General features: G+C 40.2%; 1 protein-coding gene across 1 annotated transcript in view; it reads right to left on the bottom strand.

Moving 5' to 3' along the window:
• Positions 1-12,182, bottom strand: part of ERC2 (ELKS/RAB6-interacting/CAST family member 2) — a gene marked incomplete at both ends in the record, with an annotated part of 440,763 nt that overhangs the window by 278,909 nt on the left and 149,672 nt on the right. The window lies entirely within an intron of this gene.

Here is a 12,182-nt window from a genome sequence, read left to right as displayed (position 1 = left end):
GACTCTCCTCCATTACAAGTGAAGAGGCAGGGAAGAAAGCAGCAGCTACCTTCAAGGACAGCAGCATGAATATTATCATCAAAAAAAGAGAAAAACATTTGGTGAAGCAAGGAACAAAGTGGCAAGAAAAAGGAAAATCTAAATGACAGGGTACCTGTTCAAGGAAACTGAGGAGGAGGGAACTGGCTCTGGACGTATAATCAAGAAACAGGAAAGTATGCACAATGTGAAAAGGCAGACATGGCCGCAGCCCTAGGCATATACATGTGGATCCAGGTGGAAACACAGATCAACAAAACCAATCCACTGTTAGTGTTAACCGCTACGGATTCAATTCTGCATTCCTTGTGCAGTCTCAAACTCCCAAATTCAAGCCTGGGATATGGAAATCAAGGAGTTTATTCTTAGTGAAATATTTCAGTTTTCCAGAAGGCTGGTTAACACATCGAGTCCAGGAAAAGAGGAACTAAAAATACTGCTATAGACCTACTTCTACATTTGCTCTTCCGCTCCACCCAGAGAGAGAAGGACGCTACGTAGCACAGAAAGCACACAGAGGTGGCAGCATGGACATGGAGAACCTTTGCAAAGTTTCCAAGCCGTTAGAATGACATTATAATTTCATGCAAAGTAGAGAACTAAGATAAAGAGAGTGCAATCATTTGTTATTAAAAAGACAGGTTTGCTTGAATGTAGGCCATTTTTCTGATACTTTTTTGGCTGCAAGGTACACCATTGAGAAGACAAAGCTTGGATTGAAAATATATGATGTGGCAACCTAAAATAATACAAGAGAACTGCGGGAAGTCAGGCAAGTGAGAAATTTTAGATTCACTAATTCAGATTTCAAACATACAAATGTCTGAAAGTAAAGAAAAAGGGTTTAAAGTTTACATTACCTAGAAACTTGTAAAGTTTATTCATAATAAAAAGCTAGATGGATATAACTGAAAGGGCATAAGTGTTCGTTTAGCATTTTTAAGTTCTGCAGTTTGAATAGTCAGAAAGGGTTATATGTATTAGGCGCCTTTTTTCCTAGTTAGTAAAGTACAAAACAATCAGCAAATCTAATTTATTTTTATTTATATTCTGAGTTTTGTAATGCTAAATTTATTCAAAGCAAAGGTCTTTGCAATGCCATTTTAAAACTTGGTTTGGGACCAATTTAGATGATCTATTGGATCTCGAAATGCATGTTCTTCCTGCTCTTAAAATGGCTCATTGCTTTTCTATACACTGGAAAAAAAGATTTATATTCTACTGGATTTGTTTTATTTTTAAGACCTTTTTTTACAATATTACAGTAATAGGATCTTGCAGTTTGTAAGCAGTGTGCGGTATGAGATTCAAAGATGACTTTTTAAGTTAGAAAACAAGAAATAATAGTAGCAGCAAACTTTCAGACCTCTTTTAATAAACATCAAAGACCTCATCTGAAACTCATTACCACATCTTCTTTATACTTAATCACTTATTTACTTCATGTCTGAAAGCAATCCCTTAAGTCAAATCACAAAAATCTCTGTTGGGCCTTTAAGTTGCAGCTGAGAAGCTCGTTGATAACATTGCAGGGGGAGCTCCAAAAGGGGTTCTCATCGGTCAGGCACCACAAGCCTCATTTTCCACAGCCACTAGGGCAGAAGCTTAATGCTTGACGTCCAAGGGAGTTGAAGGTGATTAGACCCGCTGATAAACAAAGCACTGATACAATTCCCTAGTGACTGGGATAACACAGTAGCTTACACATGTGCTGATGCAGTTCTGTTCTGCTTGGCTGAACCAGACAGTTTCTGAGTCAATAGTCTTTTCTTCTCTACCCAGCCAGTCCCCACCCTAAGGGCCGAGCAGACAATTTTCGTTCTTCTTCACAAATTTCTTCCCACACACCCTGTCATCGCGGCTCACTAGATTCAACTAGGGAATGGGCATTTTAGGCATTAAAACTTGGGAACACAAGAAGGAGGGTTGAGAGGATGAGCAGATGGTGCTGAAGTCCAAGTCTGTGAGTGACAACACGCGTGGGAAGGGGGAGCAGAGCCCTGTCCACTCCAGTTTCTCAGACCCCAATCCTGCCCTCACACAGCTGTTAAAGAGCACCACATGACTGAACCTTTCTGCGTTTCCTTTCACCACTAGCCAGCTCATAACATGACTAATGTTATTTCTATTCCCTAAACACAAATTCAACCTGGAGGGACGACAGAAGGTGCACGATGCTTTTCTTTCACACGAAAAAGAAACACACATGGAGCTCCGCAGCAGAGCCACAATCTCCGTCTTTCCTCTCACTGGTTAGCGTTCAGGCCGTCTACACGAAACCCTTTGTTAGCACAAGGGTTGTGACCTCAGCTGTGCCACAGAGTACCAGCCACCTAGTATGTCAGAGTTGTAACACTTATTAATGAACACCCATATGTTTCAGGTGAATTGCATTCTTCCATAAGAAGCTGTACATGGACTTAAGATCTGAATATATTTAGATGTAAGTGGTATATCTTCTGCCTAGAACCCCAGTTCCCCCAAGAGATTGCTTCTAATAGAAGACTATCTCAGTTTTCATTCAAGAATTAATTTCTAGCCTTGGTAGCTTCAAATAAAAGCTTTAAAGCATGACTGAAGTGCAGCTTCAATTACACTGAGAAAAATATTCTAGAAGACTTGAAACAGCCGAAGAACCTCAGTCCCAGCAACCCCACTTAACACACGGACAATGCAAGCATCGGGAAGGAAAGAGTACAGTATATCCAACCACAGCCTTAGGTGGCAGACACTCTGTTCCAGTCCCAGTGTCTTCTACCCCAACCCCTCCCTCTCCAGTAGATGAGTGGTTCTGGCTGCTCCAGAGCCAGAGGCCACCACCCTCACTGCCTACACAGAGGGATAAAAGACAGGCTTACACCACACATTCTCTATCATGGATACTTCCATAACAGTCCACGATGTAACCTCCAAGCAAAAACAAATCCAATGTCATACTCAGAAGGTTAAAGTATCTTATTTCCCAGCCCTTTCCCAATGAACTACAGGTCAGGAAATGCTCTACCCTTCTACCTAGAATTTGCGTTCCACAGAATTACGAGGAAATTCCTTCTTAAAGGTATTTCACCTTCCTGGTGAAACAGAAATCTTTCTCAAATATGATACGAGGTGAGTAACCTGGGTTACTGACAGAGCACTTCCCATGTTGTAATCTGGATCACCGAGATTCAAACTAATCTTTTGCAAACCATACATATTCCTATTCTTTTATAAGACAATACCTTATTTGATGCTCCCTCTTTTTTCCCCTTCGTGCAGCAATATTTTAACCATTATATATTACAATTAAAGCCAAGTCCATGTGAAAGCTCAGACTAATACCTTTAAGATCAGAAAAAGGTAATATTTCTAACACAGCATGGTTTTCGATCTGTGCCATCCTTTCCTCCTTGCACGTACAGGAAACAGAATTACCTCTAGTCTTCCTACCCAGAAGCTATTTTTTATGGAGCTCAAATTAGGTTGTGTCCTGACACCACTGCTGGGAAGAAAAGAAAAAGATAAAAAAAATCTTCCAAATATATCTCTATTTTCTTATACCTCCTCAACGAGGTCGGGTATCTTGAGACTGATACAGCAGAGCATTTCAATTCAAAAATCCACCTACACAATGAAGGTATTTTGATAAAATAGGTATATCAACCCCCAAACTAACGTACACAGCAAGGAGCCATTCTGGAATCGGTGCTCCATGTGTGTTTTCAGGGAGGCATAACTCTGAGCCAGTGCCAGTCTGAAAAAGTGAACAGGCAACTCATACTGTGTGTGGTCATAGGCGTACAGATTTATTTTCTATTCACAGGAATGCAATGTGGAGGTTTACAAGAACATCGGTTATGTCAGTCATTTTCTCCTTCCTTAAATTCTTCTTTCTGCCTCCAGTAATCATGAGCCAAGACTTTTACATTTCTCATAATGCAAAATAAAACTACCTCAGCCTGAACTGCATGCGACCTTTTACTATATGGTATCTGTTCGTTGCTAAGCATGTATGACATCATTTCGTAAGTCAGATATGAACCTCCAGATGGTGTAAAACTGAAAAGCTGGTAAGTCAGTTCCTCAGCTTGTAGAAGACAAGAAGCAAAATATACTACTTCAGTTCTAGGCAGGGTGAATTTGCCAATATTAGAAATTATCTCTTCCCTGAAAATGGTACTGTGAAATCACATCTCCTAAAAATAATGAAACAATGAAGTATTCTAAATGCAGCATGCCAGCACACTATGAAAAATGTCTGCCATTTTGTTACTCTTCCTTTTACATCTATGGCATTTTAAATATATTCTGAAAGGAAATTAAATATGGGTCATTTTACAGCATCAGATATATATTTTTATATTTGAAAGGATAAGGATTTCTGGTACACAAAACCTCTCTCTCTCTGGCTTTTCACTCAACACTATGTAATTTTAAGAGTCCTTAACTTATTTTTCCCAAGCTTTGGCAGTACATTTACTAGTAAGACTTGGCAACCTGAAGAATACCATCATTTTCCAGAAAAATAAAGCAAAAACAGATCTGATAGCTAACACATAAAGCATTTCAAAGACCTCTGTCCAAGTAGATTGCTTTTTAATTTTGTCTAACTTCTTTTTCCTCAGCAACTACTTATTTCAACTATTTAATACAATAAACTCTGTCACTTGCTCTAGAAATACACAACACACTGCAAAAACTTCAGAATTAGGTATACTTTAGAAAGAAATCAAAAGTTCATGTAAATGGCAAAATTGCCAAATTCAAAGTTTAACTTTACTAATATTCATGTCATCACCTGCCACTCATGTCCAGCTCCAGTAGTGACATCTATGTCTTAAAGTTCTTTACCGTTAACTGTTTAACTTATATGCCATATTATATATATCATTTATGAAAGTATTTTTAGTGTTATGGAGCTCCATGAGGAAGTAAAACTTGAAGAAGCACGACTCTGGAAGAAAGGGAAGGCAACTCACGAAGAGTACAAGGATCTTGTTAGGTCGAGCAGGGACAACATTAGAAAGGCAAAAGCCCAGTTAGAGCTCAGTCTGGCCACAGTCATAAAGGATAATAAAAAATGCTTCTACAAATATATTAACAACAAAAAGAGAGGCAAGGAGAATCTCCATCCCTTACTGCATATGGCAGAAAACATTGTCTCCAAGGACAAGGACAAGGCTGAGGTACTTAATGCCTTCTTTGCCTCAGTTTTTAGTAGCCAGTCCAGATATCCGCAGGGTATTCAGTCCCCTGAGCTGGAAGACGAGGATGGAGAGCACAATAACCCGCCCATAATCCAGGGGGAAGCAGTTAAGGACCTGTTAAGCCACCTGGATACCCACAAGTCTATGGGGCCTGATGGCATCCACCCGAGAGTACTGAGAGAGCTGGCGGAGGAGCTTGCCAAGCCACTCTCCATCATTTATCAGCAGTCCTGGTTAACAGGGGAGGTCCCAGAAGACTGGAGGCTTGCCAATGTGACACCCGTCTACAAGAAAGGCTGGAAGGAGGATCCTGGGAACTACAGGCCTGTCAGCCTGACCTCTGTACTGGGGAAGATCATGGAGCGGTTCGTCCTGAGAGTGCTCACAGGGCATGTGCAGGACAACCAAGGGATCAGGCCCAGCCAGCATGGGTTCATGAAAGGCAGGTCCTGCTTGACCAACCTGATCTCCTTCTATGACCAGGTGACCCGCCTAGTGGATGAGGGAAAGGCTGTGGATGCTGTCTACCTGGGCTTTAGTAAAGCCTTTGACAGCGTCTCCCACAGCATTCTCCTGGAGAAACTGGCGGCTCGTGGCTTAGACAGGTTTACTCTTCGCTGGGTGAGGAACTGGCTGGATGGCCGAGCCCAGGGAGTTGTGGTGAATGGCGTTAAATCCGGCTGGCGGCCGGTCACAAGTGGTGTTCCCCAGGGCTCGGTTCTGGGGCCGGTCTTATTCAATATCTTTATTGATGATCTGGACGAGGGGATCGAGTGCTCCCTCAGTAAGTTTGCAGATGACACCAAGTTGGGTAGGAGTGTTGATCTGCTCAAGGGTGGGAGGGTTCTGCAGAGGGATCTGGACAGGCTGGATCGATGGGCTGAGGACAACTGTGTGAGGTTTAATAAGGCCAAGTGCCAGGTCCTGCACTTTGGCCACAACAACCCCATGCAACGCTACAGGCTTGGGGAGGAGTGGCTAGAGAGCAGCCCGGCGGAAAGGGACCTAGGGGTGCTGGTTGACAGCCGGCTGAACATGAGCCGGCAGTGTGCCCAGGTGGCCAAGAAGGCCAACAGCGTCCTGGCCTGTATCAGAAATAGTGTGGCCAGCAGGAGCAGGGAAGTGATTGTGCCCCTGTACTCGCCACTGGTGAGGATGCACCTTGAATACTGTGTTCAGTTTTGGGCCCCTCATTCCAAGAAGGATGTTGAGGTGCTGGAGCGTGTCCAGAGAAGGGCAACGAAGCTGGTGAGGGGTCTGGAGCACAAGTCTTATGAAGAGCGGCTGAGGGAACTGGGGTTGTTTAGTCTGGAGAAGAGGAGGCTGAGGGGAGACCTTATCGCTCTCTACAACTACCTGAAAGGGGGTTGTGGTGAGGTGGCTGTTGGTCTCTTCTCCCAAGTAACTAGTGATAGGACGAGAGGAAATGGCCTCAAGTTGCGCCAGGGGAGGTTTAGATTGGATATTAGGAAAAATTTCTTTACTGAGAGAGTGGTCAAGCACTGGAACAGGCTGCCCAGGGAGGTGGTGGAGTCACCATCTCTGGAAGTGTTCAAAAAACGTGTGGATGTGGCGCTTCAGGACATGGTTTAAGGGACACGGTGGCGCTGGATTAATGGTTGGACTTGATGACCTTGAAGGTCCTTTCCAACCTTAGTGATTCTGTGACTGTGTTTCACTGTTAAGAATTATTTATTTTACCATCATAAATACATTTAAAGCAAAGGTTTGGCTTTTTTTTAAACTAATTCTGAATTTACCAGTCAAGCACTAAGTGTACTTAGAACCGCACCTGGGGTAATAGAGAAGGCAAACTGTAACCCATTGCCAACCTCCCTCCTAACCCCACCTATGTTTCAGCACACACTGCAGTCAGTATTTGCCACTGTGTCCAAGAGCCAGTCTTGTCCCCTTTTCTACTATCATTCTCTCCCTCCCTATCTTCCCTCCCTTCCATTACAGGCTCCATCAGGCTGTTGACACTTTTCTGTGCTACTATTTGCTCTCTTAGTGTATGACACATTTGAGGAACCACTTCAGTTAATCAAAAAACAAACTTCTATTGAAGATATTAGTGCCTGTATTTATACACCCATATGTATCTGGGGAAATGTGGAAAACACTAAGTTTTGATTATGAAAACCAGTTTAAACTATGGAAAAAAGACCTGTCACTTCAATGTTCTATACAGAAATACTGAGTTGTGAGTACAGTGTGCATATGTACACATGGCCCTTTTTGCAAATATGAGGACTGAGTTACAAGTATAGAAAGGATATAACGTCTTTAAAATGTCCCAACTGTACTCTCCACTTCAGAGCTAGTAAAAAAACCCCTATTCTAAAACACAACAATAAAATGAAAACTATCCCCTCATCATACATGTCCCTCATTTTTCAGTCTGATGTGATAAACATGAATTTTTTCAAAGTAATGGCTGTACCTGGCAATCCATAGCATAATACACTCCATTTCTTTCAAAAACATCTGATCTATGTAAAATTCAAGGCAGAAAAGGAAGAACGTGGCCACATTTTGAAGCTGCAGACACTTGAATTTTGTACAATTAATATGCTTTACATTCTTGTTCCAAACTGAAACTTCAGTGAGTTAGCTAGCTTTTTCCCTTCATAGAGGAAAATTCCACTTTCAAGCATTATTTCAACAACATTCCCACCCCTATTACACCCAGTGTTATGGTTGCTCTAGTTTACATTTTAATTTAGCAAATTATGTTATTATAGAGCTTATAGTTAACAGGTCTCGTATTCTTTAAAGGATAACCTATTTTACTGTTGTCTTCTACTTCAGCATTTAAAAACTGACAAAACGACAGGGGTTTAAAGCAGCTGTGTACATTGTAGTCTAGGTGAACAGACAACGAGCAACATTAGATGGTTTATAAACACAGGACAGTGTTGGCTGTTCACATCAGGGAAACAAACTCGTACCATCTTATACCATTTCTCTCATAGCATCACTGTCACAAGCTCTTTCAATCCTTTTGTACAAGGATGGGAGAACCAACTGGTGGTGTCATGCATCAAATGCACTCACTCTCCTTTACTTACTCCCTGAAAGACGGCACCTAGAGGTTTCATAAAGCTCACAGCCTCCCTCCCCAACAGCTTATCCAGACACCATCTCTGCTAATCAGTCTTGATTTTTCAACCATTCTTTTTTCACATTAGTCCAGATTATGCAGCTCTTTAAAAGAGAAAATTGGTAATGCTGACTGGTCAAACTACACTAAAAAACGTTTTAGCTGAACCAGAGATTGTAGCCAAGATATAAATGGTTCCCTCAGGCAGCTTGAAACTCATCCTTGTAGAACTTTATATGCCACAAGGAATTCTGATCATGTGTAGCTTATCAATGCAGCCAACTGCCTAACAGCTGTTTTATTCAAATTTATATCTTTGCCTACTGCTACCACTAAAATTATGTAGTTTAAAGCAACTAGTACAAAGTTCAGAATTTAATATTCAGTTCAGTTCCAGCAAACTTTGGAAAACACATGGGAATTGTAACTCATGTGCTAATACTTAAACTTTTTGTTAATAAAACTTCCAACACTAACCTTACCTCATTGAACTTACCTCACTGATTTTTATGCTCACTATAAAACTATAGCTGTCATAATATATCTGAATTACTGCAAAAGGAAGCCAGTCATTCCAGAGCCAATGTTATTTAGCAACATAATGATAGTTATAAATTCAAAATACTTAAAACCAATTTACAAAACTATCAATCTTAGAAGCTTTTAACTTTTGAAATTTTTGTCTCTAATAACATTCAAATTTTATTATACTGTAACAAATTAACAGAAAGTGAATTAAAAGGCCACAGTGTTCTTTTTTAGTCATGCCAATGCATTTAACTGCTTCATGAAAAAAAATGGTAAATTCCATAATAGTATAAGAATCATCAGTAAATATCTGTTATCTTCATACATAATAAAAATAGAATTTTTACATTAACTGTTTTTCTCAGTTTAATTTTTTTTTATTAGTAGGAGTTAGTATGACAAATAGTTGACATAGCAGTGAAAGTGGGATTTCCAAAAGCAGACTGAGGTTTGTAACCTACTCAGAACATTCAAAGGGGAAGCCTGTCGGTAAACCTCTCTCCAACTGAGCTAGAGCCTGTGTTATGCTTGAGGGGTGAGCTGTGCCCTTGACCTCTCTCCATTTCATGTTTTGAGTGAGACACACCTCTCAGAGGAGAATCTTATGATTCACCCTGTTCTGAGACTGGAACACCTGTTTATGTCACCCACTTGTTTATCAGACTTTCCTAAATCAGTAGGTCCAGCTGCAATCAGCTTGGCTACAAGCTTATCTTCCAGGATCTAGGGCCAGCTCATAAATACAGTGACATAAAACAGCTTGGGCAAAATTTTTCATTTATTCGTAAGAACACAGAGAACAGAGAAGAAGGTTAAAACAATAAACTAAACTTATATTGTTTAAATATAACATAGCATTTTCTTCAAGAAAAATGCCATTTTGGCTTTTGTATCTTTCCTGCCCATATTCTTCCAGAGACCAAGTTAGAGCCTTTTCTCTGCAAACCATTGCATTTTTCTCAAGAGTGGATAAGATTCTTACCACTTGTAATCTTTCTGATTAAAAATTCACCTCTAAAATTTTCCAAATGTAAAAGCTGAAAGTGAAGTCCTCTCACTCCCAGCAAGCCAGGCTCCATAATCTCTTAGAAAACAGTAAACATCAGCTGGTTTGATATCAACCTTGAGTACCAGCAAGTGTTACAGGTCTGCTTAGCTCCATTACTTGTACTCAATCCAAACCTTTGGTTCTCTAGGCCCTTCTAGAACTCAGAACGTGCTCATTAGCTCTGGCTTTCGCATTATGTAAGACAAGGCAACCTCCTTGCTTACTCCCCTCGCATATATGAGGCAAGAAGGTATTTGCCTGGTATCAGAACAGGGTGCAGTGTTTTACTACAGTAGATGGACAAAAAGGTGATGTGGAATATTTGGCATTCCAGTAGTAATGTTCTGAAGAGAAAAGCTGTCACATCAGTTAGGAGGTCCGTTTTGGCTATTTTTGAGACTTTCCCATAAAGGAAGTTCTTCTCAAGGGAAAAACTTCAATGAAGGTTCAGTTTGCCAACATCTGGCATAGTCTCAATATTTATACATTTTAACGAGAGCTGGTAGTGCTACCAGGCCCTCCTACAGTCAAAAAGGTATTTTGCAAGAAGATTCTGCAGTTAAATATGCACTTATTCAGAAGGTCTCTGCCCTGCAATTGCAGACATCAGCCACCCTCTTCAGAAAGGCCTAGTCAGTGTAGTATTCTTTTGGGTTTTTTCCCCCAGCTTCATAGTCTTTTTTAGCCATGCAGATTTGGCGCATATATTTTCTTGTGGTACAGAGCTGTATAAAAATACCTTGTCCACGTGCTGTTTTTAAAATTAATTTCCCTTTTACAGCATGCAGTTGAGTTTGGGCGATATACAGCACTAATTCAGTTGGTAACAGTACAAAGATTAAGAATTATTACAAATGCCAAGTGTTTGCCTGGAGGAAAGACAATATGTTGACTATACAATTTAACAACTGTAAAAGCAGACTGCACTGACCACACTGTATACAAAGTTCTCCATCTTTATCTTAATAAATTAGGCTGAACTAGGCAGGCATATCAGGACCATGTAGACCTTAAATCAGGGGCCCCTGGGACTCTAAGACCTAAGGTGAGAAACAGAAGTCAACCTTAGAGTCTGCTCTGGCTTTACGTAATAATAAAGTGGCACACACATGCCCAGAATACCTTTCCCACTTCACATCTCCCCTGGCCAGAAAAGCCCAATACTACATATAGACTCAATGCATGTACACACCTGGCGAAACAGACTTTTACAAAATCCCCTTTCACTGAGAGTAAAGGTCATAGGATACTTGTACTGCTTTGGGGCTTCCAGCTCTGCTGTAAGTTGCTGGTCTTAATAGCATCCGATAAACTTACAAAATGACAGCAAGCAGAAACGTTGTTTGTTCAGAATTCCCAAGTATCCTTGCATCTAGAGGCAAAATACTACATATTGGTTATAACGGCTTTGACAAAACCTTTCCAAAATAACAAATAATTTCAATCTTTAGCTGACAAGCCTTAATTTCAATAAACAACAATGTTGAGGTTTCTAGTGGAAATCTTTTTATTAGCATGCAATATGTATCTCTCTTTTTCATTGGCTGCACCAGCCCACTGTTACATCCTCTTTCCATGTCTCTCCCCAGACCTCTGTGATTACAATGCCCAGTTTAAGGACTAGCAACATTCAAGGGTGGATTCAAAAATAATAACGTAAAAATTAGATAGAGGATACAACCAAACTGAATGCGCTGTGTCTGAACCACATGGAATAAAGCGTTTGTGTAGAGAAACCCTACCTAAAGTCTGTGAAACAAACACTAGCTGGCTCAATTCTATAATAAGTATTCAATCTTAAAATATATATATGTGCTAGCAGACAAGTTGCAAATTAACTTCAAAAATGAAATTAAAAGTGACATCCTATTTCACATTCTTTGTTCTACCAAGCCAAGGACACAAATTTCATGGAATTCAGAAGTCAAGTCTGCCAAAACAAGAAATAAGAGAAAACTAAAAGACCAGACAATTAAATTACGTATTTCTAGAAATAAAACAAGAAGTTATGTAGGAACAGATTACCTCGGGAGAGATATTTATATCCATACTCAGAGTTGAACCATATCTTCCAGAAATGTTTGATGCAAGTAATTAACATTGCTCTCTAATTTAAAAGCTTTTTTTTAAAAAAAAAAATATGGACTGAAAGATCCATAAATAGGCCTTAAAAGGACTACCCTGGCATGTAGTAAGGTACATTCTTGGTAAAAGTTTATCTTTGTATCTACTAAACATTAGTGAGATTTTAAAAATAATAGAGATCTCCCAGCAAGAA

This window comes from Phaethon aethereus, assembly GCF_964289735.1.
Source record: "Phaethon aethereus genome assembly, chromosome: 11".
NCBI classification, from domain to species: domain Eukaryota; kingdom Metazoa; phylum Chordata; class Aves; order Phaethontiformes; family Phaethontidae; genus Phaethon; species Phaethon aethereus.
The sequence above is the reverse complement of the archived record's forward strand: the minus strand, read 5'-3'. Positions and strand labels throughout refer to the sequence as shown.